Raw genomic sequence first — 12,083 nt, 5'->3', positions numbered from 1 at the left:
GATGAAAGAAAAGGAAGTGGTCAAAAGAAAAACCACCAGCATATCATTTCTGCATAGTGTACGGGGCTGTGGAGGATGTGGTATTTGTAATTACTTGCCACCCAAAGCTCCCTGTATTAGTTTTCCAGGGTGCAGTGGATATTGTCTCACTGTTCTGGAGGCTGGAAGTCAAGATCAAGGTGGTTGGCGGGTTGCTTCCTTTGGAGGCTATGTAGGAGAATCTGTTCCAAACCTCTCTGCTAGCTTCTGGTGGTTTGTTGGTAGTCTGGGGTTCCTCGGCTGGTCCATGCATCACACTATTCCTTCATTTTCACATAGTGTTTTTCGTGTTTCTTTACATTGTCTTTTCTCTGTGGATGTCTGTCCCTGTGTCCAATTTTCCCCTTTTTATAAAGACCCTAGTCATATTGGATTGGGGCCTATCGTCATGGACTCCCTTGAACTTCATTACCTCTATAAAGACTCCATTTCCAAGGAAAGTCACATTCTGAGGTACTCGGTGCTGGGACTTCAACAGATCTTTTTTTGGTGGACACAATTCAACCCATAATATCCCCCTTTAAGGAAGATCTTGTTGCTTTAGCTGCTGGGAAGTGCTGCCTGCAAACAGCATCCAGGTGTCAGCCCCCAAAGGGCTGCCTCTGCCGTAGAGAACCACGTCCCCCAAGACCATGCTCCTGATAAAGTGGCCCATCAGGCAGCAGTACGCAGGTCTGGCTTTCCTCTTTCAACTTGGAACAAATCTGAAGGACCCTTCAGTCTTCAGATTGCCCCCTAGGTTTGCCTGAGGCCTCTTTTGGTCTGGCAAGGCCACCTGGACCTCTTCCTCTGCCCACGCCTCAGTGAGCCCTCAACCTCCCAACCTCCCACAGATGTTGATCCCTCATAACCGCCCTGCCTGTTACACCCTGACTCGGGAGAACCTAACCTACAGAAGGTGGACAGAAGAAACAAACGTCCTTAGGGTGTAAAAGTTCTGGAAGGCAAGAAGGCGAATGGAGGGAAATTAAACCAGAGAGGTAAGCCAGGGCCAGATGATACATGATTTGGGAAACTGTGGGAAAGTTAGGGTTTTATGCACTAGATGGAAATCCATAGGATAATTGTGAGCAGGGAAGGAGGATCAGTATGCCTTTTGACAAGATGAGCCAGACTGCTGTCTGAGCCTCCTGGCCTCTGAGCCCGCTCACTGTCCTGTGAAATGCGGGGCTTCCCTTGAGACATGGCGGTTGTTTGACTCAGAGGGGCCCTATGATAAGACAACAGAGAGAGGCCTCCAGCTTTGGCTGGACTTGAGCCTAGAAACGCCTCATTCCTGTAGGCCCCTCCTCTTCACCCTTTCAAACTGCCTTGGGCTGAACACAGCTACATCTCTGACCACCTTTATTAGGAGTTCTACTGGCCAAAGTGTTTTATCGGCATGGAATCCTGAATTGCCTTTTCCTCTTAGAGTAGACCTCTACTCGATTTTTCAAGACCAAGTTAATTTCTTTTTTCATCGTAAAAAAAAATTACATGTCCTTTGTAGAAAATTTGACAAATAAACCTTTCCAAAAAAATTAAAAATTGTCCGGTGAGAGCCACTGTTGGTGCATATACATATCACCCAGCATAGGTTACGAACTTGAGCTCCTGTTATTGCAGCAGGTTAACACAAAAAAAGATACTGATCTAGGTGAATATTATAGTGATCTGGGGAGCTCAAGCTTTATCTGAAGGCTTAGATTCTTTCCACCCTGGCTTGCTGAGTTTTCATAAGCTCATTCTAGGTTATGGTCCCTCTGTCCAAAGGATATTCACTAGTGTATCCTGCCTACATCTACATCATTTTGTTTCACTCTCCCTCTTTTTTCCTCCACATTAAGTATACTGGCTTCCTTAGTGTTTTTCTAGCATGCCAAACATGCTCATTCCTCAGGGTTTTTTCACTTGTTCTTCCCTCTGCTAGAAGGTTTTTCTATAAATATCCAAATGGCAGGGCACCTGGGTGGCTCAATCGATTAAGTGTCTACCTTTGCTTCAGTTCCTGGGATGGAGCCCCAGGTTCCTACTCACTGGGGAGTCTGCTTCTCCCTCTGCGTCTCCCCCTGCTCATGCTCCTTCTCTCTCTCTCTCCCAATCACTGTCTCTCTCTCAAACAAATAAATAAAATCTTTAAAAACAAATAAATAAGAAAGTAAGTAAATACATGAATAAATATCCAAACGGTTTACTTCCTCACATTCACCCTGATCTTTGCTTAAAAATTACCTCCATGGAGAGAATTTTCTTTACCAGGCACATAAAATCACATCGCTGTTATTCTTCTCCTGACCCTGATTTATTTTCCCTCATATCAGTAATTGTCATATTACCTGTTTATTTTCCTTTGGCAGGACTTTCTAATATTTTCTCCATTATGACACACTGAGAAAATGATAGTATTGGAACAGCAGGCGAGGGAAAATGGAGAAGGCCAATTGTGTTTTGTGTCAGTCAAGTTGGAAGTGGAAGAGAGGTTTTAGCCTTTGTAGGACCTCAATAGATGAGACACATCTGTCATGGTTTGACACCTGTTGACATCTCTCCCTCCACCAGAATGTGAGCCCCCCATGTATTTTTTTAAAGACTTTATTTATTTATTTGAGATAGAGCAAAAGCAAGAGACATCACAGAGAGCAAGTGAAAAGCAGACACTCACTGGAGAGATTGCCTGACACAGGGATCAATCCCAGGACCCTGAGATCATGACCTGAGCTGAAGGCAGTTGCTTAACCGACTGAGCCAGCCAGGTGCCTCAGCCTTACAATGATCCTTAAAGCAAAACCTGATACATAGTATGTGCTAAGTAAGTTTTGCTAAATGAGTATGTTATATCATGAATGATATGTCATAAAAAACTCATGAACACTTCAAAAGACTTTTGATTGTCATATTGGGGCTCTATATTTTGTTTAATTGATCCTCTTACCTGTGGGGTTTTCTTGGGGACTTTTATTTGGGGGGTACTTATTTAAAATCTGCCTTCTGGGATCCTTAATCATGAATTGTTAAAGACTTGGAAGGAATCTTGTGCATGTCACCATGTAGATCATCTGAGTAGCCCCATCTTCCTGGGGAAGACATCAGACTCAAAGAGGCACACACCATTTTAACCTGGATGCACAGATACACATCATGTCCTAACGAATCCTGGTATGTTTGCTCCTGGAACAATCCACAACATCTCTGGGCATGTTTAGTGTATCATTCAAAAGGAATGAGACTCGGTACCTGTCAAATTCTCTGTAAATCTCACGTCCAACATGAACCACACAAGAATTCCACCAATAAATTTTTTCCTTGATGATCACCTCTGAAACAGAAACTTGGAACAGAATCCAAATGAGGGATGTGAAAGATAGTAAATGTATGAGGGACAGGCAGGAAAGAGGGAGATGCTGCTAGTAAAACTGGGCTCCCCTCCCTCCAGATGATAGGGGAAACCATGCAGACCAGTGTACTTAATGAATGCCACAGGCATTTTTCTCATTCCTGTTGGGCAACGTGGAAGGTTAGAGTCTTTTAAATTGTACCTGTGCGCTAGGCCAATTAATCAAAGTGTCTTTACAGGACAAACACTCAAATGCATTTTATAAAATTCAACCCAACCCTGGTTGCGTGAATGGTTCATCCATCAGAGTGTCAGTGACTTGTGTGGATTTATGTGTTTATGTACATTTTCTTAAAAGAATTGTTATTCTTTGAAAAGTAATGGAAACATCAAGATTTTTTCTTCTCCTTACATAAAAAAGATAGGGTTTGATTTTGTTTAATTGCATGCTTTCCCGTCTTATTTGACCAGATTGTGTTTTTTTTTTTCTTTCTCATGACATGTCTTACAGAAGCTTTCTCCATGACCCTGTGATGGAATGAGATGATGAGAATGTGTTTCAGAAGAATCACTGAATTTAGTGGAAATCAGGAGTGTCCACAGTGAAGCTACAATATCGCATCTGGAAAACTGGAGGTCCAAAGTTCTTTGTAGACATATACATCTCATAATGAATTGATAGTTTTTAATAATCTCAAATAATTATCAAATTTAAGTTATTTATTTTTTTAATATTTTATGTATTTATTTGACTGAGAGCACATACAAGCAGGGGGAGCAGCAGAGGGAGAAGGAGAAGCAACTCTGCTGAGCAGGGAGCCCGATGCAGGGCTGGATCCCAGGACCCTGAGATCATGACCTGAGCTGAAGGCAGATGCTTAATGACTGAGCCACCCAGGCGCCCCATAATTTTAATTTATTTAATTCTCTTCTGCTTGATAACTCTTGGTTTTTATCAGCCTCTGTTATTATATTTTGGCCTGTTACTTATCTTTTCCTTTTTTTTTTTCAAGCATCAACTTTTGGCTCACTCACTGTAGGTGTATAAGGGTGGAGTCTCCCTTCTTCACAAAACCCTTAGGCAGGTGCAGCTTCCAATAGTGGTGACTCATGAATGACAAGATGAGGAACACTTTAAACATTGATTATAATGAGAGAGCAGCAAGTTATTGCTTGATGAGGTTGGATTTATTAATAGATGAGATAATCCAGTTGTTGCAAAAAGTCTGACTTGTAGTTTCTTCGAAACTTCTTATAATCCTCTTATTTATTTAGAAAAATTTTCTGAATCTGATCCCATTACTGTAAAATGGAGAAATTTCTGTATCAGCACTTCATACATTGCCCAGAGAAATAAAGACAGTGAATTTTTAAATGTTAAATATAAGAAAAGAGGATAATAGGACAAGAGTGCAAGTAAGACTGGAAGAAGGATAGCTTCCCTTCACCCCCACTCCAAAACCAGAATAAGTTACTTACAAAACCTGATTCTTATCCTCATCCAAATAAGAGAAAAGAAGGAAAAATAATAAAAACTTGCAAGCACAAAATAATAAGGGTCCCTTTGAGAATTGCTAACAAATACCCTGCAATATAAAGGAAATTGTAAAATTGTATAAATATGTCTGAAAAGAGAAAATGATAGAGAAAAAGAAAATGTTTTTGACCCTCCCCCCACTAACAGATGGGGAAGAGAATCTGTTCATTGCTGACGCCAAAAGACAGACTCCTACTGAATATTTCATTTTCTTCCCCTAAAATAAAATAGTTGTGTGCAGAAACTGGAATGGGTAACCCCTCCCCACAATAATAAAGTGAAAATAAATAAAAATATCTATCGCAGCCATGTCACATCAGGCACTGCACAATTCCAATCTGGAATGGGACTTTTCTTGTAAATGTTATGAATTGATTTCCATTTCTACTAATGGCAGGGTAAGTGACTTGGACCAACCTTTTTGCAGAAAAGCAACTACAAGTTATGGATAAAATGCAAAAATAACATGTTTTTTAAAAGCACTGAAAAGCTGACATGATAGTAATTTCTAGGGCAAACTTGAAAGGAAAGTAGGAACCCAGGTGGGTAAAAGGAACCCAGAGGCCACTCAAGACCTTTGTCAACCGGAAAAAATTAAAACTTTAGTTTTAACAGCCAGGGTGACATGTCCTGCCTAAGGTGGAGAGTCTAAGATGAGACTGTCACTACTATAAGCAGAAATCCCAAAAGGTTATACTATTAGGGGCAGGGTAAAGCACAAGTGAATTGGCCTTTGGGTGTATTTTTAGCTGAAATTGACATCTTATGGAATGCCAAAGGGGGAAAAAATATGTAAGGACAAAACCCTCAGGCATTGAATTTAGTTTGAAGTGATCTCGAACAGACAATGTCTTTAGATATTTGGTTTTAGCAAATGCGTATTTTCTTTTGTGTATTTTGCATCTTTCATATTACTTGAATTATTATTGTTTATTTATTTATTTTAGAGAGGAGCAGAGAAGGTGGGAGGGGCAGAAAGAGAGAGAATCTCATGCAGGTTCCATGCTGGGCATGGAGCCCAACGTGGGGCTTGGTCTCATGACCCTGAGATCATGACCTGATCTGATTTCAAGAGTTGGATGCTCAACAGACCAAGGTCCCCCAATATAAATACGTTTTCAGTGATATTTAACAGCAAACAGTACTATTCACACAAGAAAAAAAAACACTAAGCATGAGAATAAGCAGAGAGAACAGATGACAGAGAGATCCACTAAGACTCCACATATGGAATTATTAGTCAAGGTTTGTAGAACAACTACATTTTCAATGTTTAAATAAATAAAAGGTGAACTGAAAATATCATTGCCAACAGAAAAACCTTATAAAGTGACATCAGATTTGGAAAAGAACCAGTTAGAACTTCTAGAAATGAATATATGTATATAAATAAATAGATGTAGATATGAATATGAATGTGGATGGATATATGTATATATATATGTAAGCATATATAGATATATTATGGATTAATGCATAAAACTAATAAATTACTCATGAATACAAAGATAATTGGGTGCATTTGAAGATAAGTCAGAAAAAATTATCCAGAAGGTGTCACAGAGAAAATAAAGGATGGAAAATACAAAAGACATGGGGGACATGGGAGATAGAGTAAAAGGGTCTTACAATGATTTAATTAGAATTCCAAAAGGACAGTAGAGAGGGAGTAAAGATATAATGGCTATTAATTTTTAGAACTGATGTAATACATAACCCACAATTCTAGAAGTCCCCCAATTTCAAATGAGAGAAGTAAAAGAAATTCCCACCTACATTCATCAGAGTGAAAATGCAAAACAGCAAAGACTAAAAGAAAGGCAAAAAAATTTGGCCCAGGATAAAAGACAGATGATATTCAATGGAGTGGCATTTAGACTAATAGCTGATGCTTCAACAGCAGCAATAAAAGGCAGAGGAAGGGAATAATATCTTCAACATTTTAAAAGAAAGTAACTACTGATAAGAATTGTGCAGAAAAAGTATCTTTGAAGACTGAGGGCAAATGGATACATTTTTAAAATTCAGACTTTTTTTAGAGTAGTGTAAGGTTCATAGAAAAATTGGGGAGAAGGTACCAAGATGTCTCATATACCCCCTGTCCCCCACATACATAGCCTCTCTTAGTATTAACATTCTACACTAAAGTGGCATATTTATTAAAATTGATGAATCTGCAATGACACATGGTCATCATCCAGAGTCCATAGTTTATATTAGAGTCCACTCTTGGTGTTGTACATTCTATGGGTTTGGACAAATACATCCATGTAATGATGGATCCATCATTATAATGTCATACAGAATATTCTCACTGCCCTAAAATTTTTCTGTGGCCCTTCTATTCATTCCTAGCCCCTCCCTGCAACAACCCACCCAAATTCAAACCCTGGCAACTAATGATCTTTTTTCTATCTTCCATTTTTGGCTTTTATAGAATACATATAGGTGGAGTCACATAGCATGTAGCTTTTTCAGATTGGTTTCTTTCATTTAGTACTATGCATTTAACATACATTTCTTCCATGTCTTCTCATGGCTTGGTAGCTCATCTCTTTTAAGTGCTGAATGATAGTCTGCCTGGATGGACCACAGTTTATTTACTCATTCACCTACTGAAGGACATCTTGGTTGCTTCCATCCAAGCTGCTGCATTATGAATCGAGCTGCCATAAACACCCATGAGAAGGCTTTTATGTGGATGTATGTGTTCAGCTCCTTTGTGTAAATACCAAGGTTGCTGGATCATATGGTGAGAGTTGATTTAGTTTTGTAAGAAACCACCAAACTATCTCTGTATCATTTTGCATTTCCACCAGGAATGAATGAGTGTTCCTGTTGCTCCATAACCTCACCAGCATTTGGTGTTGTCAGGGTTCTGGGTATTGGTCATTCTAATATGATGTGTAATAGTACTTCAGTTTTGTTTTAATTCGCACTTATCTGAGGACATATGAAGGACATCTTTTCATATGCTTATTTGCCATCTGGTATATCTTCTTTGGGGGAGTTTCTGTTAAGGTCTTTGGTCCATTGGAACTGGGTTGTTTGTTTTCTTCTTGTTGCGTTTTTGGAATGATTTATGTATTTTGGATACGAGTTCTTTGCCAGATGTGTACATTGCAAATATTTTCTCCCAGCCTGTGGCTTGCCTTCTCAATCTCTTGACATTATCTTCCACAGAGCAGAAGTTTTTAATTTTAATGAAGTCCAGCTTCTCAATTATTTCTTTCAAACGTATCGTGCCTTTGGTGTTATAGCTTAAAAAGTCATCACCACACTCAAGATCATCTAGGTTTTTTCCCCTAGGCTATTCTTTTGTGGTCTGAGCACCCAATTTTAGTGTGGGGAAGTGGGGGTGGTTTTCCCACACCACCAAGCAATGCTCCAGACACCAGTTGGGTGTGTTAACAATTCAGCTCAATTCTGACACTGTTTACCTAGAAATAACACCAGATTCCATGGGTTGAAACTTTAATCTTATAAGACTGACCACCCCCTTCAGATGCCAGTTGCAGGCCCAGGTTGTCACCCAAGGTCCTTCTTGGATTCAATTAAGTTGTTAGAGCAGCTCACAGTACTCAAAGAAACATTTCACTTACTAGATCTCTGATTTATTATCAAAGGATAGAACTCAAGAATAGCCAGATGGAAGAGATGCACAGAGCAAAGTGTGGGGAACAGGCACAGAGCCTCTATGCTTTCTCCAGGTGCACCACTCTCCCGGAACTTCTACGTGTTCACCAACCTGAAAGCTCTCCAAACCCTGCCCTTTTGGGTTTTTGTGGAGGCTTCATTATATAGTCATGATTGATTAAACTGATGCCAAGCAAGAACTATAACATGGGGTTCCTGCTGGGGTGGATCAAGAAGCTCATGCAGACTGAAGAGATTGGGAAGGTGGCAGTGGCTGTACCTATCATTATCTCCTGGGTGCTCGAACTCTTCCAGTCACTGTTGACAAAGGCCTGCCAGGTGACCTGGTCCTGAAGCGCCAAACCATGACCACATCCCACCTGAAGAAGTGCCTTGAGCTGGAGCTGGAGCAGCAGTTTGACTTTTTTTTTAAGATTTTATTTTATTTTATTTTATTTACCTATTTATTTATTCATTCATTTATTTGAGAAAGAGAGTGTGTGAGCAGGGGAAGGAACTGAGGCAGATGGAGAAGGATAAGCAGACCGAGAGCCCAGTGCAGAGTCCAACACGGGGCTCAATCCCATAACCCTGAGATCATGACCTGAGCTGAAACTGAAAGTCAGCCACTTAACTGACTGAGCCACCCAGGTGCCCCCAGCAGCCTGACTTCTTGAAGGACCTGGTGGCCTCTGTGCCTGAGATGCAGGATGACAGGGAAGATAACACCAAGGAAAGGGCCAAGGGTCCCCAGAGGGACCAGAAGCCAGGCAACAATGCCTGGAGGAATGGGAGGATAGGAAGCAAAGGAAAGGACAAGAAGCTGTCAGGGATGGACTTGGAGCAGGAGGGTGGGTCAGAGGACATAGATGCGGACAGGGAAGATGAGACACCACGGGCTCCACCTCAGTCCAGCCACCCCCTGCCCACTTTTACAGTCCCCTCATGCCCTTCACTTTGACTTTGCCTTTGTTGCTAGCACCCTCTCTCCCCAGTCCCCTTAGCACCACCAGATATAGAGGATGAAGAGAACTGTGACTCTCAGAGCCTTCTCTCTTCCCAGGCCACACCCACTTTTGGTTGATTTTTAGTTGCTCTGGGTGGAGAAGAGAAAATAAAGTTGTTCTTAGATTTATTAAAAAATTAATATCTCAGCAATTAAACTCAGTTTGCCACCTTTCTCCTCACCCTGGAGGTGGGGGTTGGGTGGGGTGAGACCAAGCACCAACCCTCCAATCATGTAGTTGGTTCTGTTGGCAACCAGTAACCCCCCCACTTAGGTGAGCTAAGGGCTTTCTGAAGATCGCCTCATTAACATAACAAAAGACACCTTTGTCACCCTTATCAAAGGAAGAGCAAAGGGTTTTAGGAGCTGTGAGCCAGGAACTGGGACTAAGACCAAAATATATGAGAAATACAGTTTGGTCATCTGAATGACCAAATATGTATTCCTTGTAAGTCACAATATCATGGATCTCTTTTAGCAGTTTTATACTTTTGCATTTTATATTTAGGTCTGTGATTCATTTTGAGTTAATTTTGGTGAGGGATGTAAAGTCTGTCTAGATTCATTTCTTTGCATGGGAGTATCCAGGTGTTCTGCACCATTTGTTGAAAAGACTGTCTTTGCTCCATTGACTTGCCTTTGCTCCGTCAAAGATCAGTTGACTAGACTTATGTGGGTTTATTTCTGGGCTCTCCATTCTGTTCCATTGGTCTATCTGTCTGTCTTTTGCCAGTACCACATTGTCTTGATTATTGTAGTTTTATCGTAAATCTTGAAGTCAGGTAGTGTCAGTCCTCCAAATTTGTTCTTCTCCTTCAGTATTGTAGTGGTTATTCTGGGGTTATTGTCTGTCTGTACAAACTTTAGAATTAGTTTTCCAATATCCACAAAATAACTTGCTGGGATTTTGATTGGGATTGAATTAAATCTATAGACCAAGTTAAGAAGAAATGACATCTTGACAATATTGAGTCTTCTTATCCATGAATACAGAGTATCTCTCCATTTATTTAGTTCTTTAATTTCATTCATTAGTTTTGTGCAGTTTTCCTCATATAGATCTTGTACATATTTTGTTAGATTTATACCTAAATATTTAATTTTGGGGGGTACTAATGTAAGTGAAATTATGTTAATTTCAGATTCTACTTGTTCATTGCTGGCATATAGGAGAGGGGTTGACTTTTGTATATTACCCTTGTATCTTACAACTTTGCTATATTCACTTATTAATTCCAGGAGGGTTTTTTTTTTCTTGGTCATTCTTTTGGTTTTTCTACATGGACAATCATGTCCTCTGTGAAAAATAGCCACTTTTATTTTTTCCTTCCTGTGAATATATTTTTATATTAAGAAATTGAGAGAGTTTTCCATTAAGAAAAGTATAAAGGATAAAGTATGAAGGATATACTTCAAGCTGAAGGACAGTGATCTCAGATGGAAAAATATGAGATGAGAAAAGAAAAGAGCAAAGAAAATGGCAAAAAAAATAGGGGTAAATCTAAAGGCAATTTGATGTATGAAATAATGTCTTACAAGGTTATCAAAAAACCAAGTTCATTACAGAAGTCAAAGCTCCTGGAAGTAGTTAATGAATTTACAAGTTTCAGAATACAAGGATAATATATAAAAATATAGTGCATTTCCATATATTAGTAATAAATTATTAAAACATTTTTTTTTTCTCAGCTCCTTTACAAACTGCGGGCCTTTGCTCAGGGAGCTGTCTGGGACACCTGCTCTTGGTATAAGCCCCCTATAAACACTGCCTGAACCTTAAAAAAAACAAACAAAACAAAACTCCAATTTTTAAAAAGCATACCATTTAAAACAGCTACAGTAAACATGAAATATTTATGGATAAATCTATAAGATATGTGCAGTATCTGATATTGAAAACTACAAAACAATGCTGAAAAAAATCAAATAAGACCTAAATTCATAGAAAAATACATCTGGCTCATGACTCTGAAGACTCATTATTGGTAAGATGTCTATTTCCTCCATAAGGATCTATAGATTTAACACAATCACAAAATTTTCAGCTAGATTTTTTTGTAACTATCTAAAATTAATTCTAAGGTTTAGTTGAATTATAAGGAAACCCGAATAGGAGAAACAATTTCGAAAAAGAAAAACACAGTTGATGGGGCACCTGGGTGGCTCAGTTGGTTGAGCATCTGCCTTCAACTCAGGTCCTGACCCCCAGGTCCTGGTGGGCTCCCTGCTCAGTGGGGATCCTGCTTCTCCCTCTCCCTCTACCCCTCCCCCTGCTCACACGCTCTCTCTCTCCTTCAAATAAATAAATAAAATCTTTTTAAAAAATAACAAAAATGGGGCGCCTGGGTGGCTCAGTGGATTAAGCTTCTGCCTTCGGCTCAGGTCATGATCTCAGGGTCCTGGGATTGAGCCCTGCATCGGGCTCTCTGCTCAGCAGGGAGCCTACTTCTCCCTCTCTCTCTGCCTGCCTCTCTGCCTACTTGTGATCTCTCTCTCTGTCAAATAAATAAATAAAATCTAAAAAAAAAAGATATGATCATCATTAAGTCACT

This window comes from Lontra canadensis, unplaced genomic scaffold (genome assembly GCF_010015895.1).
Source record: "Lontra canadensis isolate GAN:19392208 unplaced genomic scaffold, GSC_riverotter_1.0 scaffold134, whole genome shotgun sequence".
Taxonomy (NCBI): domain Eukaryota; kingdom Metazoa; phylum Chordata; class Mammalia; order Carnivora; family Mustelidae; genus Lontra; species Lontra canadensis.
The sequence above is the reverse complement of the archived record's forward strand: the minus strand, read 5'-3'. Positions refer to the sequence as shown.